This window comes from Diadema antillarum, unplaced genomic scaffold (assembly GCF_040938485.1).
Source record: "Diadema antillarum isolate AM-2024a unplaced genomic scaffold, OU_Dant_1.0 seq00001876_RagTag, whole genome shotgun sequence".
Taxonomy (NCBI): Eukaryota; Metazoa; Echinodermata; class Echinoidea; order Diadematoida; family Diadematidae; genus Diadema; species Diadema antillarum.
In genome coordinates, this window is record NW_027272544.1 from 281920 (window position 1) to 291965 (window position 10046).

The following is a 10046-nucleotide window of genomic DNA, read 5'->3' on the forward strand; positions in this document are numbered from 1 at the left end:
AATGAGCTTTAAGGTGATTAAACCAATATTGGGTAATTATTCTTACTTAAATATTGGGCGAATATTTACCAACAGAATTGATAATGGAGAGTTGGGTACTTTTTGCCCCGCTGTTGTGTAAAGTGACGCATTCCCTTGGCGTGTTGGGTATTTTTTTTTTTTTTTGGCAACTGATACTTGGGTAGAAATTCGCCTTATATAACATACCAACATTATTTTGCACATTAAGCCTGGGTATTTCTTACCGGTACTTGCCTAATTTTGTTACATTCCTTTCTAAGTTGGTAAATTTTTATGGACAAGTAAAAGAGTCTATATGAAGGGGACGCGTGTATGTGTGTATGTAAGTAACTGTCTGTGTGTTTGTTTGTGTGTGTGTGTGTGTGTGTGTGTGGTATAGGCCTAGGTATGGAAGGATGGCCAGACCTTACGATTTTGTAGGGGGTACCAAGAATCACTATAGGGTGTTCTTTGTTATAGGAATGGGGGGGGGATAACACCCCCCCCCCACACACACACGCAGACACGGTATTGTCTATATATATATATATATATATATGTATATGTATATATATATATATATATATGTACATTATAATATACAACATATTATAATTACATATTATAATTAATATATATGTAAGCAATAGCTACATTGTGGACGTATTTTGACATAATTTTCTTACGTTTTCCTTTATTCCGTCAAAACCGGACAGCACTGCCGGAGGGGTTAAAAAAAAAATCAACATTGCGGGAGTATCTGTCTGTTGAAGCAGACTACAGGATACCCTTATAATATTGGTTGTTTGTGTTTTGTGTGTGTGTGTGTCGGTTTGTGTGCAAATAGTGAGATGACACTATTTGAAACCCATATACCTGACTGGACTTGCCTACCACTTCATTCCAGTAACTAAAATATTGAAATTTTGATACCAGTTGGTTTCTGTTGGTTTCTACTGTTTTTTTTTTTTCTGCTCATGAATATTTTTGTTTTGTTTGATAGATACTTTATTTTCTGCAAATCAATATACAAAAGTTACATATAATCATGAAGATGCAGGAAACATACAAAGTAAATTCAACGCAGAGTGGTTTGACTTGCATAAACCACGATATATATAAGTACATAATCATGAACATGTAGGAAATATATAAAATAAATTTAACACAGTCTTTTGACTTGCATAAACAACGATATGAAAGAAAATTAATGATATAATATACAGTATGCATGTCTATGCAGCAGTGATAAGAAAAACATTTGTAGTTAAGAAACGATTATGCAGAGGGCCGCCATTATAAGCATTGCTTGAAAAGATGGCCGGCCCGAGGAAAAGATAGGGACGTACTAGATTCGTAACAATACAAATTCTGCTGCGAAGATAGCAGGGGAAAATAAACTCTGGTGTGTGATGGTGGTGGTGGTGAATGTGCGTGCAGGTGCTTGAAGGTGCACAAGGGCAGATAGGCTGGAATTTAGAATAATAGAATAGGTTTGCTGGAAGAGGGGACAATATGCGCTGTTGCTATCGGGAGACCAACATTAGTCATATGAATTATTTGTTTTTAGTTCGTATTTGAAGTAAACTGTAATAAAATGTGCTTCTTTACGTTTGCTTTGAATGAAAACAAGGAGGCACACTATTTCAAATCCTCAGGAAGAGTGTTCCATGTATCGGGACTTTCATGTCTAATCGACTTTTGAGCAAGTAAAAGCTTCGGATTACGTAAATGAAAATCATGGGAACGACGGGTAGGGTATGAGTGAATAATATGGTCATTGGTTACTAGGGTATTAAGAAAAAATGGTAATAAATTTCGAGTGTGTTTGTACATAAATATGGCAGTTAGGTATAGATGTATATCATGGGCTTTCAAAGTTTTTAGGCGATAAAATATGGGATCAGTGTGAGCCCCCCCCCCCCCAAAAAAAAAAAAAATGTATGTGTGCATATACGAAAAGCCTTTTTCTGGAGAAGAACAATTGTGTTCAATTTAGTTTTGGTACAGTTGCCCCATACGATATTGCAGTACATTACATATGGTAAAAATAAAGCGTTATATAACAGAAGTAAAGTTTCACCATTAATTATTTCATTCTTCTTAAAACACCAGTTGCTTTAGATATTGCTCTTGTAATATTCTCAGTTATGATTATTCCAAGTTAGATTGCTATCTAGGGTCACTCCTAGGAACTTGGTTGAATGTTTCTCAGCAATGTTTGTATCATCAATGAAAATACTTTGAGGAAGGGTGGATTGGGATTGAAACGTATGAAAGTGTATAAAACATGTCTTATCAATATTCAATGAAAACTTATTACTTCTAAACCATTTCGAGATGTTGCTTAATTCCGTATTTAGTGTATCAACCAGTGTTACAATATCCTTGTGGGAATAAAAAACATTGGTGTTGTCTGCAAATAAGATGAAATTTAAATGAGGAGAGGAGTTGATAATATCATTAATATAAATCAAAAAGAGTAGGGGCCCCGAGGATAGATCCCTGAGGGACACCGCATGACACGTTAGAATATGTTGAGCGAGTGTATTTAAATGCAACATATTGTTTTCGATGACTTAGATAACTTCTGAATCACGACAGAGTAATCCCTCTCACACCATAATTATGTGATTTTTCAAGTAAAATGTTTTTTTTTATTGAATTGAAATGGTTTATTGATATCAACATCGTCGCAGCCAAAGGCCGAATTGTGATGCTTTACAGCAAATGATATAAAAGAATACATAAAAAAAGCTCAAAAGAGGAATACATGTACAAAAAGATGAACTATACACATGAATATCCATAACAAACTTAAATGAAGTGCACGACTTATTCTATGAAATATAAAATATTACAGTTGAAAAAAGAATCGCGAGATTAATATTGCACAATATTATCGTGATATACATCTTTTTTGTTATCTTACTTCCCATTTCTCTCTCTCTCTCTTTCTGTCATGATCAATAGTGTCAAACGCTTTACTAAGATCCATAAAGACACAAATATGCTCCTTTTTAGTAAGCGCATGGATAATATTATCAACAGATTTAATTATAGCATAATCGGTAGAAAATCCTTTCCTAAAACCAAACTGATTCGCATTTAATATTTCACTTTTAATCATGAACGAGTGGAGACGCTTGTAAACTACCTTTTCTAGAATTTTCGGTATTGCAGGTAACAATGAGATGGGACTATAAATTTTCACCATTAAGGGATCTTCTCTTTTATAAATGGGAATAACTTTGGCCGTTTTGAAGGAGTCTGGATACTTTCCGTTAAGTAGGGATAGATTGAATATATGGGAGAGAAGGGCTGCTAGGGAGTAATTTTTTTTTTAAACAAATTCACACGTAAGTTATCAGGCCCACAGGATTTACTACATTTCAGAGATCGAACAGTATCAATAATTTCCGATTCATTAATTGGAGTCAAAAACAAAGAATTTTGATTACTTTCAGATAAATAATCTTTATAATTTTTTATATCATTTATGGGAATAGATGCTGCTAAAGAAGGACGAACATTGACAAAAAAAAATTGTTAAAAATATTTGCAATTTGGTCAGGATTGGTAATAACATTATCGTTATGAGTAATGCTGTCAGGACATTCCGTAGGTTTCTTTTTGAGTATTTCATTAACGGTCCGCCAAAGAGCACTTTTATCATCCTTATTAGATTCGAGTTTATTCGAAATATATGATTTACGTGAAACTCGAATCAAGGTAGTTAGTTTATTTCTATATGTTTTGTACCTTTTCACGTTTTCAGGAGTAGGTTTTCTCAGAGATATTTCATAAAGACGGTTTCGAGTGAGAATGAAGTGTATAAGACCTTGAGTAATCCAGGGTTGCCGAGCTTTTTTCCTTCCATTTCTTTTGGGAGTTAAAGGAATATGTTTATCATAATGATCTAATAATTTTTGTATTCAAATATTCAAAACCTGTTCAATTTCTCATCGTGAAAAAGATAAAAATAATATTGTTAAATTTAATGTTTTTTATGATTTCAGTAAACTCTGAAATGCCTTAAATGTATTAGAAATTTATTGAATATTATTGCTGTGTTATTCACTATTTCAACTTGTACCTTTGACGAGGTATTTTCATATTTTATAATAAAAGTGTAATCTACACGGTAACCATGTCTCAAAGCATTACAACTAAATGACCCTATATAATGTGATTGAAATATCCCTGGTACTAACTAGGTCTAGGATGTAGGCTAAGCCTAGATGTACTTGTAGGTATAGGCTTTACAACTAGCTGTATAGGAATGTGATAGGTTAGATATGAACAACATCTTGACATACACATATCCTGGTAAACACCCATACATCAAATAATTCAACATAAAATTAGTTTTGTCAAGTGGATTATGTGGACAAATGAAAATTGGGCAATATCTAATTGGGTAATTATTGATTGGGCAAGTGAAAACCCAACTCAATAACCAATGGTAGGGAAATTACAAAGTTGGGTAAAGTCTAATTGATCAACAGCTGATAGGCAATTCTATTTGCCCAACCACATAGCAAACTCATTACCCAACATCAGTTGAGCAGATTTTAACCAATGACTGTGTGGACAGTATGTTGCCTAGCGTTGGTTAAAGGTTGGACATTTTTTTTTTTGCCCAACTATTATAAGAGTGTATTACATCATAATCATTAGAGACATGAGGATGAGACGAATATGTTTCAGGGTTAGGCCTATATCACGTCATCTATTTATAAACGAGCAATCTGCGAATATTCTGTTTTGCACGCCCAACAAATGGAAACTGTTGTAAAATACCATAAAACAACTTGCCTCACTGGTTTGTCTTGCAGCACGAGTTTTTATGCAATGATAGAAATATCGTGTTATCGGAGCAATGTTGCGAAATTGCTAATCATCGCATCACACGACATTTACTGTTGTCTACGCATTTATAAATTATAAAGCGCAAAAGCCACGGAACACCTTGCAAAGGATTAGACAGACGTGGCAACCCAGCTGGTATCCTCACTGATGATGGCTTTCTTATTTGACTGACAGTCTGGCCTAAAGCCCGCCGCACACTATACGATCCTATACCGGTCGTACGACCTGAATACCAAAGTGGGATGTCACCAGTCGTAGAGATTTGACGTGTTGAATCAAGATACAGTAAAATACAAGCGCACGCAGTGCGCACTGTGCTTTAATATTCATTGGTAAAATGTATTAAAGACAGAACAGTCGTAAGCCTACTCGTAAGGTCAGGTTGTACAGTGTGCGTTGGCAGGTCGTACGACTCGGTCTTATGGTCTTAAGGTCGTATATAGTCGTGAGTCGTATAGTGTGCGGTGGGCTTTATAGTCCCTTTGCTACTCCTACTGAACTTTCCTTCATTCATTCGGTATATGCCCAATACAGTTGGTGTTAATTATTGCTTTATTCGTTTGTTATACGTCTTTCTTTTTTTTTCTGGGGAATTTTCAAGACATCTTAACAAAACATGCTTTGCTTGCAAGCATATGATTATGAGGGGAACTTTCACTACAAAGGTGGGAAAACGAATAATTTGTCATGTGTTTGCATTCAAGTGTGATGTCATAATTAGGCTAGATGACTTGTATTCTCTTTAAATTCTGATTCCTCATTCGTTATTTCTTATTCGTTGTTCACTCATTTCATTTTAAACAGTAACATCAATACATATTAAACTAAAGATTTTAAGAAGGTTTTGGAACCTGAAAGATCAGTCACTTTTGGTCCTTCTTGTAATCTACATGCTATCTAGGGGCAAACTCACCCTCTACAGTAACTTGTGCAGCTGGTGCAGGAGCTACTACTTCTGAAGACTGACAAACATAACTCCCTTCTTCTTCAATCTGTATATCAGTGATTGTCAGTGTAGATGAGGTAGCATCATCTGATACACTGAAGTCATCATATTTTGGTGAAGGAGTTACTGGGTTCCCTCCACCAAACATGGTGACAGACTGACCCCCTGAGACATCAATCCATGTGAAGATTGATGATATCCCTCCTATTACTGTGCAGGTCAGTTGTGCGTTAGTTCCACGTTCCACTGCTACTGATGAAGGTCCATTCAGCGTCTGACAATGTGTTACCATGATTACCTGCAAGTAAAGACACAGAAGAAATATATCTTACACGTTTGTGTTTGTTACTTAAGGCGCATGCTGGTTATATTGGACAGTGTCGGTCTATATTCACGGAAAGAATTACACAGGTCGCTTACTAGTGAAATTTCTCAACTATGTTGTTGTTTGAAATAGACAAAGGAAAGAAAAAAATAAGACTCTGTCAAAAATGATTTGCCCAAACCGTACTGACATTAAATGATACCATGATAAATCATAAACAAATCAAACATTATTATTAGCTATACAATAATTATAATTTCGTCATTTTAAAATAAAAATTACACTGTGATACTTACGCTGTGAAGAATCATCGTTGCAACTAAAACGTACATTACATGATGTACCGCCATCGCTGTATTCTGTTTTCCAAGCGACAAAAAAAAAATAACAAAATAGAATGAGACTGCTTATGAACGTTTTCACGTCATAGTGACTTTTGCATTGTCACTGCAGTAGAGTTGCACATTGTTATTATGTTACTTGTGGGCGGTACAAAGTGGACTTTGTCTCGTGAAAAGGGAGAGAGAGAGAGAGAGAGAGAGACGAAAATCTACATTTGACTTAATTTGTAATCGTGGTGATTATTGCATCAAAATAACATAAGATAGTACGAAAGTGAACAACTTTTTATCTTCTTGTATAGAATCGGCAAATGCAGTGAGCGATATGCAAATAATCGTGTGTTTTTTTTGTTTGCTTAAATATTTGCAAACATCTACGTAATAATCCTTCCAATTTACGATACTCTATTGTAGCATATTACCAGGTTGATCGAAGGTTGAAATTTCTGAATGCATGATTAACCTGCAATTTCGTTGCTTAATGTTATTTCGCCACTTTTCAATAGTATATACAAAATTTATTCAGCATTATAATGATCCAACAATACTGCGTCACCGTTTAATGCATGGACCAACAGACTGTGAATCCGAGTTGGAAAAGGACTCGAATCAAACGTTACAGTGTGCAGGCAATTAGCAATGTTATGGTTCTAAAGAATAGAGATCATATCAGGCGGAATCCTCTTACTAGAGTTAGAAGAAAGTTATAACTTACTTTTGACGACTTATTTGTTGTTAGCAAAACAATATCTCCCTGGATAAACCGGACCGCTTTGTTCACATGTAGTTGAATGAAACACACTCAACGAGGAAACAAGAAACACTGAGGCTTACAGCGAGCTGCACATAATCGATAACAAACCTAGTAAATGCTTCCAGTAATCCAGTAGTCACGACATCGCCCTCTCGTGACGATGAGCCATACAGTGATTTCTGTAGTTGTATTGGGTGGTAGCAGGGGAAAGAACAGACATGTACCGATGTAGATTTTGATTCATCCAGGTAGTATGGTAAAAGTGTGCAAATTAAACCTATTTGATTGGACTTGTAAAAATCACGGAGAGAACAGTTTCGTGACTCGTCCGAGTCACTTCTTCAGCTCAGTCTGGCTGGCGAGTATTCACCCGTGGAGAAGTAATGGGCGATGCTACTGTCTTTATTGTCTGTACGTGGAGGAATTTTGCCGACTTCTATGTTGATGAAAAGTTGTGTCAGAGTATGGTTTGAAAGGGAAATCCTTGAAACTGTGAACCAGAACCTCGACAAACGTGCACCTAGAAAATCCCCCAAAACGCCCTTGCCCACCGATCCATACGACATGCCGGTCCTGACATCTGGAATTCTCTTTCTCACGAAGTACGACGGTGCCAATCGAAACATACTTTTAGAAGACAAGTGAAGAATACCCTTCTTTGCAAATATGTTTAAGCAATACCATGTGCATGGTTCTTGCCTGCTCTCCCGCTCCAGGTTCACAGGTTTAATTTGTCATACGTACATCACATACATAATAGCGGCGAGTCTTTGTATGTTCCCAGAATAATATGTCAAACTTGTATACCTTGAACCAACATGATGTAAATTACTTCCTGTCTATCTTTTTCTCTTTCTTTCTCTCTCCTCCTCTCATTTCCCTATCTATGAATCAACTGAACGTGCATAATACATGTTTTATGATGTTTATGTATATACATAGCTTATGACGCTCCACACAAATGTATCATATAATGTAACATATTTCGTTTACAAACTATGTGCATATCTGTGAATGTGTGTGTGTATGCATTTTGTAAATAAATCAAATCAAAATGAAATTACATACCACACAAAAGCACAGGGAATCAAACAAACGAACAAAAAGCAACAAAAGAACTTAACATTGAATCTAAGTAGTAGTTGAATCACTTTACAGTCAGTTGACAGTAGGCCTATATGTGACACATTAAAATTATTAAGAAAAACATGTTTATTTCTGCAGCTTTATTTCAATACGTACTTCGATTAGTTTGTTTGATTCAATACAGAACCTACATCAAAGTCAGAAAACAGTGCAACTTTGGCAAATTAAGTCATATTGAGTGAATATACTAGAGAGTTCACCTACATAATGCCTAGGACGGGTTTATAAGCACGTGTAAAACATATAATGGTATCATATTCATGAACAGAATTGATTTTTTTTAATCATAAGGAATTCCCTCGACATTGACTCAAGATTGAGGTTATAATATTAGGTTCAAAGAGTGTCTGGTTTCTAACTGAGAAGGACCGAAATAATCAAAATCAAAAGTAATAATTGTCATACCAAACGTTACTTTGACAGATACTATGTAACTCTGTCTTGCTCTCACTCTCTCTCTCTCTCTCTCTCTCTCTCTAAATCACTTGTTTATGTATAATAATGTACATAATCTTAATACAACTTACATACTGGCTAAGGTGTTCACTTTCATTCATAATAAGTAATTCCGCTACATGCGCTTATAGTCGCGACTCTGCAGATCGATCTCAGTACCCCTTATCAACGGTTATTTCTTGCTATTTCTTCCTACACATAGTTTGAAATTAATCAGTACAAACTTTTTGATTATCTATTACCTATTTAAATACGTGGGATCTATTGAATCGTAAATCTTTTGATACGATTACCCAAAAAGTTACGAAATTTGTTCTAAGGGGCATCTGATGTAAAAATATTAATAGTATTAAATACCAGTGACATTGACTACACTAATGCCCCATGGAATAATGCCTCAAAATGCCTTAAAAAAAAAGAGAGGAAAAAAGAAACCTGAACAACCTTGGAAAATTGTGTACATTGAACTTTTTGAGATGTTACTTTTCCTGAAAATGGTATTCTCTTTTTTCAAGTTTTGATTGAACAATAGTGATTTCTATCACTTGAGCGAAAACTCAAACCTCATATTTAGAGTTGTTTATTGATCCAACCTTTGTAATTCAGTTTACCCACAGTGACTGTACGCTATGCAATACACTACAATTTAATGCCGTACACTAATTATAATGAAGAAAAGAACAATGATAACGACAACACAATGACAATAAAACAGTCAATAACCATGACAATAACAGGACTATGATAACCCATGTACTTATTATGACAACAAGCAATTAGGAAATCATTCATTTTACGTGAGTGATAAATCTTATTATCTTGTGATATTTCAAATTCTACGATTAAACATGTAAAATTACCTTCGAAAGAAAGTATCTCCATTAAATCCTGTGGATACCATGCCAGTGAAATTGAGAGTCATTTCATTACGTAAGATACTTTCAAAGAGAATGTATTAAATATTTGTTTTCCCCAATACAACACAACATTACATATAAACAAGCAAAGTAGTAGTACTTTTGACTGCATGGCAGTCGTTTTATCTGTGTTGAGTATTCATAATGACCTACAAACCTTCTGGCAAATAACGACAATGCAGTGTAAACAATTGAAATACGCAATATCCAACTTCATTTTGTTACGTTTATGTTTAAATGCTGCCTATTCTCAGTAGTACTAACAAATGTGACCGTGCATCACAAAAAA